At 35.7% G+C, this 14,357-nt stretch overlaps 1 protein-coding gene across 1 annotated transcript in view; it reads right to left on the bottom strand.

The window, feature by feature from the left end:
- The window catches only part of LOC148951642 (eukaryotic translation initiation factor 3 subunit A-like), a 166,828-nt gene that overhangs the window by 66,532 nt on the left and 85,939 nt on the right, over nucleotides 1–14,357 (bottom strand). The window lies entirely within an intron of this gene.

Below are 14,357 nucleotides of genomic sequence, written 5' to 3'. Positions count from 1 at the left end.
CAATTAAAATATTAAAGTTATTACAAAAGCAACTCCAACAAATAAATTTATGCACTATAACTGATAACAGTGATTAGCCTCTATATAAGGGCTTGGCAATAGTTCACATAACTTGACTTTGCTCAAACTTTTCAGACTTTTGAGCTTTCGAATTCTTTTCGAATTTTTGGTACTTGAGACAGTTTTATGACGTTTTTGTCTGTAATCTCTTTTTTCCAGCTTTAATGTCCTTTTGGTATAAGGCTCCATTTACAATTTAGATCTGATAAGTTAAAAAAAATTTTGCTCTTGACCTTATACCTGTCATGCCATAATCAAATGACTTGGCCTGTACTCTGAAGGTTTTCTTACCAGGGCTACCTTCTGGTAGTTCGTTATAACGTTTCCAGGTCCTCATGTCATGGGCTCCCGCTAAAAGGACTATTATGAACCTGCATACACAATAATTAATTATTTATATTATTGCCACACTTTTTGATTTGTTGCCACAATTTTTTCTTGGGCTATTCTTTTTTCAGAAAAGAGGCTCTTCTGCAGAAAAAATACGTGCCTTCTTGGTACACATTAATCTCTAGGTCATTAAAGCTTTTATGTGCCTTACTCTTAATTTTCTATGCCATGCTATTGCAATTTTCAACTTTAGTGCAATCAATACTACTTATTTTGTAATTATTTAGTATAGTTATCATACTAGTTTCGTACGGCCAGTTTAATAACTGCTTCTAACAGAGTTTAACTGACTTCATTCAGTTTCTTTTCCTTGTTAATTTCGTCTGTCTATATTTTCAACTTGAACCCTTCTCTTTTTTTTTGATTCGTTATTTCAATGGAGCCTAAGGGTTTTTTTCAAGTCTTTTCCGCTTTTTCAGTAAAATTGGTCTTTCATAAGCCTATATTTATATGTTTCACGTATTTTTAAAAAACCCTCAACAAGTTTTTTTGATAATTCCCCTTCTATGGTCAAATTCATTATCTCCCTGTTTTTAAGAGGTGGGGGGTTTTCGGGTTGTCTAATTTTTGCAACCTGTAATTATTGAAATCGTTCAAATTTTTTCTTCAAATGTTTTTGTGTTAGAAAAGCACTATAGTTTTTCAGCAAATTTTTTTTTGAACACTTTTAATGAAGTTTTGGCCCGCATTCACTAGTTTTCATTTCTTTCTTAAAATGCAATTATTACGATATAATGGTTGCCAATTTTTATCCCAGCTTTAATTACTATTTTATTTGCCAAAGAAAGAGAGACAATACTTCCGTTGCAAGGCTAAATAACTTTGAATTCGGTGCTCCTTATCTGTGGTTTATAGATAAGCTTGAATATGGGAGAATTACAAGAATGAACTTCTGTTTAGTGTTCCTTACTGCGAGTTTCATTTTGTTGTGTGAAGCTGTATTTTATTTTAAATGAAAAAGTGGATACTGTTTAGTTTGTGTTAGGGTTCAACGGATTGGGATTTGGGTGTTTGGGTTGGCACAGGTGAAAACCAATTGTTAAAACTAGGATTCCCCTGTGCCAGTTCGTTTTCTCAGATCCAAAACATCGCTAGAGTTAAAATTATTATCTTGAACTACTGTGGTTTGCTTGTGACAATGAGGTTTAATTTTTGGTTTAATTTTAATGGATTTTGTCCTCGGCTTTTACCTCCTGGTAAGTTTTTAGGTTATAATTTATTTTTATATCGCTTTTCGTTTCCTTTACCTAGCACTCTTTTTGTTTTCTAAGCTTATTCTAAGTTTTGCTTAAACCTTTATAGCGCTTCTATAAAATTCGTTTTTTTTCTTTTTACTATTTCTAATTAATAAAAAAAATATTACATTAGACTATAACTAATTATAACAAGATTACAGCTAGCTTATACATGTAGTGCACTTAATGTAAACTCTTGCTGTTTTTCTTATTAATATTATATTTAAATCTCTTAAAAATAATTTTTTCAAATTCGACTGAAAGTGTCACCTCAGAGAGTCAAAGGTCAGTAGATGCATTGCATGTACTTAACAACGAGAGACCACTAGTGATTGAGCTGAACTCCAAATTTGCTAGCTTCCAATGACCCTATATCAGCAGACTAACCTCCTTCGTTTTTTTTTATTATCCCCCCAAAAAATATGTTTTTCAATATACATATCAAAAGAAACGCCTTTTAATGCTGGTTCCAAATATGTATAATTCAATTTGTTTCACTACACCCATTTATAAGTTACGTGGCCTTACTTATTTTCTTTTATTGAAACGAAGCCTAATTTGTTTTAACTAGTCTTGTCATCATTCGCGAAATTTTATCTCGTCTCGGAAACAAAAGCTTTTGCAGGAACCTATGATGTCACTTCAGATCGGAGCTAATAATTTAGCGTTAGAACGTGACGGTAATAACTTTTACTGGCGATATATATTTGAAGGAAAGCTTGATGTTATTTATATACCGATTAAAAAGAAAATATAGATATTTCTTTAGAGGCTTTTTTACTCGTTTTATTTTTATTTAATATTTCTTTTTGGTTATAATAGTTTTATTCAAATAATAATCTGCTGGGGGCTGCGCTTATTCTGCCTTTCTCCGTTTCCTAGTCCGAGTTTTGGACCCCAAATTTTTGCTTTTCTTCTTTATAATATTTGCAAATTTGTCCGTGGTCTCTAGAGCGTGGTTTACAAGGCTCTGAGTCCGAATGCTGTTTCGTTGCCTCGTCAAATATCTTTAATCTTTGTTTCTCTTGATGTTTGGCCTTTTTAATAAGTGTTTTAGCTACTTGTGCTGCTGACAAAGGAATTTCTTGCTGCCCCTTTGGTTTCTTTACTGTTCTCCATAATTTTTCTCTTAAAGAGGGTTTTCTTGACGATGGCCCAGGTTTAGTTATATCGGTTTCTGTAGAAGAATTTTCCGTGTCACATTCTGTTAGCTCGCGTCTGGTAGATGGTGTTTGTTCCAAAAGCCATTTTTGTGTTAAGACTGTAGGTGAGTCTAATTTATGAAAATCAGATAATTCATTGGTTCCTTCCAATTTTTCTTCCTCTGTGAATTTTACCCTTGGTTTATCACATTTAAAACCCTTATGTTGTGTTTGATTTTCTTCATCGCTAGTATGCGAGGAGTATCGAATATTTCTCCTTTTCTCTTGCTTTTTGTGTGTAGAGTTTGTAGCCAAGACCGAGCTAAATGCTCCTTCCACTCCTCCCAACTTTTTTGGTAATTAAAAAGGTCATAAAAATCATATGGTCTTCTGATATATACTGGTGAAATTGTGTCCTCCACTTCTTCTTCGGATAGTATAGGCTCTGTTTTCCATGATTTTGAAAAATATCCCTTTTTCATTCTATTATGGTGTACTACTTCTTCCTTTTCCTTATACTGATGCTTTAGAACATATTCTAAGTTATTTGGTAGAATTTTTATAATCCTGTAGGGTCCATCCCATTTCGGTTTTAACTTTTTTGTTCCTTCCAGATTCGTTTTGTAAACATAAACCAAGTCTCCTAAACAGTAATCTGTTTTATTTTTGCTTGTTAGGTCATATTTTTCTTTTTGTTCTGTTTTTGCACCTTCCAGATTGTCTTTAACTTGTTCCATAGCTTTTTTCATTCGCCTCACCATTTCTTGCTTATATTGGTCTAGGTTGTAATATATTCTATCATTTTGTATTTCATCTAAACAAACTCTGGGATCTCTTATATGTTGCAAAAAATGTCGTTTCTTTTAAGGAACGTGAAAAAGCCGTATTTATTGCAAAGACTACAAATGGTAAATGTTCATCCCAATTTTCATTTTTCTCTCTTGCATGTATTCCCAGTATGTAAGCTAATTCTCTATGCTTCCGTTCAACATTCGTATTGGCTGTTGCAATGTAAGACAAGCTAAACCATTGTCTAATATCCAGATATTCTGTTATTTCGTTGAATAATTTGTCTTTAAAACATGGGAAATTGTCACTAAGGAAATCTCTAGAGAAAATCCCGATTTCAAGAACTAGGTGATTTACCAAAACTTTCGCAAGGGTTCTATTATTTCTATATTTTATTGGAAAGAGATTTATATTCGAGTCAAAATGATTGACTGCGGTTAGTAGGCACCTCTTTCCTTTCCTAGAAACTGGTAAACGTCCTCTTGGTCCCCAAACCTCTAGTGAAGTTAATTTCTTGACCCCTAAATGGACTGGGAGTTGACCTACTGCATCCTTAGATGTCTTCAATTGTGGATCTGGCTTGGTACACTGATGGCGGCCGCAAATGAAAACGTTTACTTGTGAGTGCATTTTTGGAAAATAAAAATTTCCTTTAAACCTCTCTTTATTTGCTGCTTCTCCCATGGGACAGTCAATCGTTGCATGTACCATCTGTAAAATTTCTCCTTCCAGAGATTTTGGAATTACTGGAATAATTTTAAGGTCATTTTTTCTATATTCTTGCGATGGTCTATGATATCTTACCAAAATATTTTTACTTTCGTCAAGATCGAAATGATCTAAGTCCTTTAAAAAATTTTAAAGTGCTCTGGCAATTCTGTTCCTATTGATAAAAGGATTTCATTGCTAAACAAAAATCATCTTTATCTTGACAAGTTGCAATATTTTCATTTGAAAGTATTTCTAGCTCTTCCAGTTCGTTCTGGATGGTTATTACCAAATTTTCTTCCGTATCTGGATTTCGTGACAAATAGTCTGGTAAAATGTTTGTACGGCCCTTTATATATATTGGGGTGTATGGATATGCTTGCAGACGTAGTATCCACCGTGTCAGCCGGGCTGAAGTATTTTGCATCGTATGTATCCAAACTAATGATTTTTGGTCTACGCGTAAAATAAATTTTTTTTCAAGTCAAAATTGTCGAAAATATTCTGTAAAAACTACAACTGCCAAACACTCCCTTTCAACTGTCGAGTATTTTTTTTCTGCCTCCGACAGTGACCTGCTCGCGTATTGGACTATTGATTCTACTCCTTCAGATTTTATGTTTAATAATATGGCCCCGATACCGTACCTCGAAGCACCTGTTTGCAAACAGAAGTCTTGTGACAAATCTGGTAGTTTTAGTATTGGTGCCAGTAATAATTGCCTTTTTATTTCATTTAGCGCTTGTTTTGCGTCCGCTTGACATTCGAATTTACCTGATTTGTTCAAAAGGTTTGTCAAAGGTTGTGCTATTATGATATACTTTTCAAGGTATCGTCTGAGATAGCTTGACCAACCACAAACTGATCTGCAGCTTTTTTTTATCTTTAGGAGGCCATAAATTCTAAATGACTGTAAATGTTTCTGGGATCTAGTGAAATAGTACCTTGGTTTATCAGGTCTCCCAGAAATACTGATTTTGTTACTACTATTTTTAACCTCTCTTCTTTTAATATTAATCCTGTTTTTTCAAACTTCTCTAGTATGTTTCTAAGCATAACCAAGGAGTTTTCCAGGTTCTTATTACACAAAATAACATGACATAAATAAGCCAAGGTATCTTTTTTTCTTCCTGGTTTGTTATCTTTCAACACCAACTTCATTAATCGACTAAAACAATTTGGACTAAATGATAAGCCAAAAGGCATACGTTGAAATGTGAACGTTTTTCCATCGTCTAAGATTACTGTCGCCTTATGCTTTGTTTCTGCATCTAAAGCGATTTGCCAATATCCTGCTATTAAATCAAAACTAGTATAATATTTTGAACCCCCTAATGAATCTAAAATCGAATCAATTCTCGGTAACTTCATCACGTCTTTAATCGTGACGGCATTTAGTGATCTAAAGACTATACATAATCTCCAGGTGTTATCTTTTTTCCTGACTATTACTAATGGAAAACACCAATCACTAACACCTTCTTTAATTATTCCCTGATCTTCCATTTCTTTTATTTGGCTTTCTAGCCATCGCTTTAAATGATAAGGTGTTTTATACGGTGACTTTTTGATTGGAGGGCCCTCTGTTGATATCTTGTGCGTGATTAAGTGAGTTAATCCGTAATCCGCTCTGTGTCTTGCAAAAGTCCATTTAAAATCCCAAAGAATATTTTTCACCCTAGTTTTTACGTTTTCCGGTAAATATTTTAAATCAAATTGTTAAAAAAAATCCGTTTTCGACATTCCATACTCTTCTTGTGGTTGCAGTTTTAATGAGGATAAATGTTCGTGGATAGTGAAGTTTACGCTTAATTCTGGACTGTTTATAGATTTTTTTTCTGAATTTGAAGTCTTTTCTACTGATCCAAGTTCTACCTGGTTCAGTTTTACTTTGTTATTACTTAGATTTGATAGTTTTAAGTATGTTATACTATTTTCAATTTTTATAATTTGATTTTCCACGAAAATCATTGAGTATCCTCTTATGATGTACCATCCTATAAGGCATTCATTGTTTTAGCCTTTCCTTCTTTTGCATTTAATGTCGCTATAACTTGAGCTGTCTTTCCCCCTTCTATGCTGATTTTTCCGCTTATTTTTAGGTTATAATTCGAATCTTCACTTTCGTTATCTGTTGTTACGCAAATTTGCCTATTATTTTCATTTGCCTGGCTTATGGTTATTGTATCGGATATGGGTTCCCATACAATCCCATATTTTCTGATGGCATCTACTCCTATAATACAAGGAATTGGTAGCTGCTTGCATATTATTACTTTTACTGTTATTTCTTTATCTCCTGCACTAAATTTCAGTGGACATTCTCCCAAAATTGTCAGCTTGTGTCCTGTCACTGAAGTGAGGGTAATCTGGCATCTGAATACGTAATTTTTGACAGTAGAAGGCAACCTCTTGAAAACAGCCTCTCGAATTAATGATTTAGATGTGCCTATATCTAGTAAACATGGTAATTTTGAAATCACTCAACTTTAAAAGAGCGTGGAGTCGATAGATTATTATTATTTGCATTATTATCACAACATTCTAAATTATATAAGGGTCCTTGTAAGGAAACAACTCTGTCGACCCTTACAGGCTAGCTTGTCCGTGTAGATGCCCACTTTTAGGCCAAAATTTTCTGTGATTATCTCAGTTTTCTTCAGCACTAGTTCTTTCACCCTCGATATTGTCAACCATTTGCCTCCTAGGTCTAAATTTGGAAACATTATTAGGTGTTTGCCAAGTATTATTTGTTCCCTGTCTTCCTAAATTCCTGTCCCCCTGTGTTCTGAATTGGTGTCTTGTCTTGTAAGTCTGGCCTTCTTTGCGTATTCTATGCCAGCAATCTGCTGCATAGTGGTTTGGTTTGCTACAATAATAGCAAAAAATTTTCTCTTAAATTGTTTGTTTGTTTCCTGGTTATTTCTAAATATTTTTGATCTGTCCTTGTTGGTTGCCCAACTATTTGTCTTTGGTGGGGGAGGGTGCCAATATTTTCTATAGTTATTAGCTGCTAATATCTCAAGGTCGTTGAATTTGTCAGCTATTTTCCTAGACAGCGACACTCGGCCTCCGTCCCGCCTTTTTGGTTCACGATTCAGCTGCTAAAAGCTCACCCTCTTCCTTCCCCTCTCATATTTTATACTTTTTTGGGCTTCTGTGCTATTTATTGACATCTTGTCAAACTTTTTCATAGCCTCGTCAATTTTTACCTCTGTATCGACTAGTATTATAGACTGCTCTAAATGTTCAGGTTTTCGTGATAATATTAGTCTTAATAACTTGTTTGGTAACCCTTGGGTAAAAGTATGTAGTTGTACTTTCTGTACCGTCTCGGCATTTCCGCCTTTCTCTAATTGTAAACACACGGATCTACAAATTTTGTCGGCATATTCCCTGATACTAGTTGAGGTATTGAATGTGACTACCTCTGTTATTAACCTCTCGGAGATACTTGTCTCTATGATTCTTGTTTTAAAAGATTCAATTCGAGTACTGATGTTCTTGGGCTCTTTTTCCTTAATTGCCTCAAAATGTTTAAGGGCGCTTCCCTTTAATCTGGCTGCAACGCATTGCTCTTTGACCTTATCCTCAAACGATTCAGTTAGTTCGTCGTTAGTTAGTTCAATAAACTCATCTACATCTGAATTTCCCGCGTATTCTGGTATAATTTTTGCAATTTCAAGTACTGTTGATAGGGAAGTCATTTCTTCCTCTGGTAAAGCCATCTTATTTCATTCTACTATTTTTATCTAGCCTTCTCGACCCAGTTTTTCCAGCGACCACCAGTTGTTGTGATGTGTATTATTATGGTATTTGGGTGTTTTAGTCGTAGATGCCTTTATTTTCCCTTTATAGGGGAGATAAACTCTGGCCCTAAGGTAATTAAACTTTGGTAGCGTGCCTTAGGCTATGACCGAACTAATGAGGCGTACCGACTGGGTATGTTCGAGGGGCTAAAGGTATATCGTAGAGAGGTTGTCTAAAATACAATATTTTTATTCAATGTACATATAATAATTACATATATAGATATTCTACTGGGACTGGCTGTCCCAAGTAGACCACAAGTCTCGGAAACTACAATAATATATAATAAGATACAGACACTTACAATGATCCGACAAGATCCCAAGGTATTTCTAATGAGAAAATAAACGGGCAGAGGTTCGCCCTGCAAGTCAAAAGTCTCCTTCAGTCTCAAAAATCGGGGTACATATATATGAAAAACTAACCACGTCCTTCCGTTACATTGACGCATTTAGCCAGGAAATTGGTTATTGAGCAAGTTATTGGTTATTGAGCATTGGTTATTGACCACGAAGCCCACACATTCCACGATTTGTATCTTTCTCTTAAAGTGGTGTTTTGAAACTTTGTTTTTGCGTCTTAATATATTTTTACTCAATTAATAATTAACTAAATTCGAAAGCTTTACCACAATAGCCACACAAAACATTCTTCTGAAAAAAAAATCAGATCCCCTATTTCGTTTACTTTTAAGTTGTCTATTCATTGGTCAGTAATTTGATGGTCATGAAAGCATCAAAACTCTTCAAATTCCCACAAAGCATAAACAAGACGAGACAAATAAAACAAAAAGCAAAAACATGTACTAAATCTCCTCCACCAGACCAAAAGGTCGTTAATTACACAGCATAATAAATAAATACAATTACATTGAATATTATAACAGAAAATAATAGTACAATAATTATCCGAACTACCCCCCCCCCCCCCCCGATTCTTTTTCACTTTCCAAGTTTAGAAACCCTAATACAGGACTTTCCAACTTGTGAGTAATCTTTCCTTTTTAAGCCACCCTAGCCGAGTGGTTAGCGCTCCAGACTTGAAATCCTAGCGTTAGGAGTTCGAGTCCTGGTGTCGTTGGTTATTGGGTATGGAACTGGGGTCAAAGGTGTGACTCTGTAAGCTAAGCCGGATTTGACGACACTTTAGATAGGTACTTGGAGAAAGTGGGGAAAAAAACGGGAAGCGTCAGATGATTTGCTCCCAACCACGCATTGCATTTCCGGCCGAAGCCATTGAATCAGGAAATCAGTACCAGCGCTACACAGACCAAGGTCAGTATGCGAATTTTTTTTTTCGCTATTTTCGAGCCATCAAATCGAAAACCACTACAACGTCTGATTTGTGACGATGAAAACGTTCCCATCATTTAAAAATCATATTAGACCAAATATCATTTTCCCAATCAATATCATTATTCGTCGCGTCAGCAAAAGTTTCTTTGGTCTTTTCATCCACTCCTTTTAAAAGAGGCTAACAACAGTCCCTGACGTGCTGAACTTATAACACCCCTTCCACGCCCACCATTTCCCCAGACACATCCAATCAAAATTTTGAGACAGCCATTTTGTTCAGCGTAGTTGATTTCCAGATAGAAATTATGTTTTTGAGAAGGACACTCCCCCAGAGCCCTTAGGGCAAGGGTTGTAGGTTAAGCCCTGGGCGCATATACGGTTTTTATAGAAAGCACTGTTGTAGAAACTTCAAAAAAGGCTCGGTCGATTGGAAATTCAAAAGGCTAGTGCCTTTTTTAACAGTTGAATGTGATGGGAAGGCAACTAACCCCCCTCTAACGCCCACCGTTTCCCCAAACACATTCAATCAAAATTTTGAGATAGGCATTTTGTTAAACGTAGTTGAAAGTTCTGGAAATTAGGTCTTTGAGGATGACAACACCCCCCTCCCCCCACCGCCCTCAGGGCAAGTGTTGTAAGTTAAAGCCTGGGGGCATATAAGGTTTTTATTAGAAAGCGTTTTCATAGAAACTTCAAAAAGGGCTCATTTGATTGGAAATTGAAATGGCTAGTGCCCTTTTTAATAGTCGAAAGTGACTGAAAGGTAACTAATACCCTTCCACGCCCAACATTTATCCAAACACATCCAATAAAAATTTTGAGATAGAAATTTGGTTCAAAGTAATTGAAAGGTCTGGAAATTATATCTAAGAGGATGACATTCCCTCCACACCCCTCAGGGTAAGGGTTGTAAGTTATGCCCTGGAGGCAAATAAGGTTTTTTATTGAAAGCTTGGTCATAGAAACTTGAAAAAGGGCTCATTCGATAGGAAATTCAAATGGCTAGTGCCCCTTTTAATAGTCAAAAGTGATTTGAAGACCACTAACCCCCCTCTCAAGCCCACCTTTTCCCCAAACATATCCAATCAAAATGTTTAAGAGAGCCATTTTTTTTTGTTTAGAGAGTCTTTGAGGATGATAACCCCCTCAAAGCCCTCGGGGCAAGAGTCGTAAGTTATGCCCTGGGGGCATATAAGTTTTTTTTATAGATAGTGATGTTGTAGAAACTTCAAAATGGGCCGATTCGATTGGAAATTAGAAGAATTGTACCATTTTTGATAGTCGAAAGTGATTGAAGGATAACTAACACCCCTCTCACCCCCACCATTTCCCCAAACACATCCAATCAAAATTTTGAGATAGCCATTTTGTTCGACGTAGTTAAAGTCTGGAAATTATGTTTTTGATGATGACAATCCCCCACAGCCCTGAGGGCAAGGGTTGTAAGTTATGCCCTGGGGGCATATAAGTGTTTTTTTTATAGAAAGCGTTGTCGTAGAAACTTCAAAAAGGAATCATTCGATTTGAAATTGAAACCGCTAGTGGTCTTTTTAATAGTCGTAAGTTATTGGATGGCAATTAACCCCCCTCTCACGTACACCATTTCCCCAAATCTAATCAAAATTTTGAGTTAGCCATTTTGTTCAACGTAGTTGAAAGATCTGGAAATTATGTCTTTGAGGATGACAACCCCCTCACAGCCCTCAGGTCAAAGATTGTATGAAATATATGTTTTTATAGAAAGCGTTGTCATAGAAACTTCAAAAAGGGCTCATTCGATTGGAAACTGAAAGGGCTAGTGCCCTATTTAATAGTCGGAAGAGATTAGAGAGTAACTAACCCCCCTCTCAAGCTGAGGGCAACTAACCCCCCTCTCACGCTCACCATTTCTCCAAACACATCCAATCAAAATTGTGAGATAGCAATTTTCTTCAACGTAGTTGAAAGTTCTGAAACTTAGATCTTTGAGGATGACAACCCCCCCCCCCAATCATCAGGGCAAGGGCTCGTAAGTTATTCCCTGGGGGCATATAAGGTTCATTCGATTGGAAATTGAAAGGGCTAGTGCCTTTTTTAATAGTTGAAAGTGATTGGAGAGGAACTCACGCCCATCATTTCCCCAAACACATCCAATCAAAATTTTGAGATAGCCATTTTGCTTAACATAGTTGAAAGTTCTGGAAATTAGGTCTTTGAGGATGACAATCCCCCTCACAGCCCTCAGGGCAAGGGTTGTAATTTATACCCTGGGGGAATAAAAGATGTTTATAGAAAGCGTTGTTGTATAAACTCGAAAAGGGCTCATTCGATTGGAAATTGAAAGTGCTAGTCCCCTTTTTAATACTCAAAAGTAATTGGAAGGCTTGACATTTTTTATAGTAAAAATCGATGTGGGTAGCCTACAAGGTATTATTATTTTTGTCTTATTTTTTTGTTTGGACCAGGGCACTTCGTATCGAAGGAGTTGTCTTAAGAACTTCGAAAAGGGCTCATTCGATTGAAAATACAAAGGGTTAAGCCTCTTTTTAATAGTCGAAAGTGATTGGAGGGCAACTAGTCCCCCTCCCATTTGCCCATTATGTTTAAAAACTAAAAGTTGCCTGAAGAATCAAATCAAAATGCAATGTGTTAGTGCTAATTTCCAATAAAGTATTTCAGCAGTATCCCACGAACGACTGAGGGTATTATGTTCAAACTTTCGGGGCTACATCTGCTCTTAAAATTTAAACAAATCAAAACACCTTAAGTTTATCTAAGCTATCGAAGAAAGTAAACAGATTTTTTTTGCGAATGGTATCAAATTATCTATTTCAGGTCAACTAGAGGAGGTATGAAACTAAATTAAACACTACTATTTGTGTCCAGATTTTTAAAAGGGTGTATGTTGTTAAAAATTGCTTAAATTTTTTCTCCAGCATGACATATGAAATATGAAGACATATGAAAACAACTGTCTTCGAAGTATCATAAATATTAACTGGATGAACTGGATAAGAAACTTGGAAATTCGCCATTACACAAACAAGCTTAAGACCTACCAGTCTAAAACCTACTGCGTCGTTGGCGCTTTAGTGAAAACCAATTTTACGACAAAAATTTTCTTTTGTACTTAATATTGAAAATAAATATTAAAATTATAGTAACATTTTGAACTGACGAGCTTTCAGCAATTGTTATCATTATACATCAAATATTCAGTTTAATTAATTAGCTCTTTTTAAGGTTGTTAAAGACGAATATAGTTTCATTACAAACAAGTGTTTGTATACTGCCTCCTTTCGTAACTGTAAATAAAAACCAAAAGCCTACTGCGTCATTGGCGCTTAACTGAAAACGGATTATATTACAAATATTTTCTTTTCCAGTTCTTACAGTATTCAAAATAAAAATACAATTACAGTTAAATAAATTCTTGAACTGATGGATCTTTAAACAATTAATATCATTATAAATCAAATATTCAATTTCATGTTGTTTATACTTTCCAAGACTGTTCAAGACGCACATAGTTTTCAATAAAGTGCCAATGACGCAGTAGGTTTTAGACTTTTACAGTGAGAGAAGGAGGTCATACCAAAACTCTTGTTTGTCGTGATTTTTCTTCGTTTAAAGCTTGATATGCATATTCAATTTAAGTTTCACTCGTTTTAAGATTTATTTATGAATTTACATTAATATCTATTGTATGTTTGTTTGCATTGATTGCTTATCTAATTTCTGTTTTTTCTTAAGTTTCATTAAAACTTTAAAAGGAAAATATTTTTTTCGTTTTAAGCTTGATATTCATATTCAATCTAAGCATTGATATTCATATGATATTGATATTCATATTGATATTATTGATATTCATATTCAATAATAAAATGGAGTTTTTTTTCCTATGGAGAAAAAAAAATAATACATTGTGGCAACATCATTCTTTACTTAGGCAGCGCTAGCACGCAACGTATGATTTATTATTTATTTATTTATTGAAAAACTCGTCAAATCAAAACACAACAAGACGGAACACTTCAAAAAAGAAAAGAAAAAAAGAATAAAAAAGGCACAAACTATAACAAACTGAACCAACAAAGAAAACGAAACACTGAGTCACTGAATGAGCAGATGGGACCATTCGTGTGGATTTCGGCGTATTTTTCTATTATGCTTAGCTATTCGCCTAGCGACGGTGACGTCAGGGTCTGCGACTTTAAAATTTTCAATTACATGAGAATTCCTATACCACGGAGGTAGACGAAGCAAATACTTCGCAAAACAAAAATATATCGCTCTGATTTTATTCTGGTCAGTTTTAGTGAGAAGTTTCCAGGAGGACGTGGCATGTAAAATGTGAGGAAGAGCGATTGCATTATAAAAGCTGGCTAGAAACAGTCGGTTGAATCGGAGTTTGCACGATTCAATTGAAGCGTAAGACGCTGAGCTTCGTCGTTTAAGCTGTTCGAGGAGAAGTTTTCGGGTGGCGGATAGACGAACCTATGGGTAAACCTAGATAAACGAGGTGATCCACTGGCTGGACAAATCTAGAACCAAGGGCAATGATAGGAACACAAAAATCAGTTTTCCAATTGAATAGGACGATTTCCGATTTTGAAGAGTTGAACTTAGGTCCAACTTTAAGATGTTCGGCTTCAAGGATTTCGAAGATTTCAATTGTCCGCTGAGGGGTTCGGCTAAGATTCAGGATGTCGTCCGCGTAGCATACCAAAGACAAGTTAACAGATGACAGAATCAGCGAAGATGGACATTGATCTTGGGCATCAAGGACACAGTTATTGAAAAGGTTGGGAGAGGTGACTGCTCCTTGACGCGCTCCTTTCTTGACTGGAACTAGTCGAGTGCACGGAATGGGGGCCAAACCCTTGTCAGGAGGTAGCTTCAGTCGGATCCGTAACCTAGAATACAGACTCCTGAGAGAACAAACGACA

The sequence above is a fragment of the Artemia sp. Qi Xiang Cuo genome, chromosome 6 (assembly GCF_049724085.1).
Source record: "Artemia sp. Qi Xiang Cuo chromosome 6, ASM4972408v1, whole genome shotgun sequence".
Classification (NCBI taxonomy): Eukaryota; Metazoa; Arthropoda; class Branchiopoda; order Anostraca; family Artemiidae; genus Artemia; species Artemia sp. Qi Xiang Cuo.
This window is presented reverse-complemented; position numbering and strand designations above follow the sequence as displayed.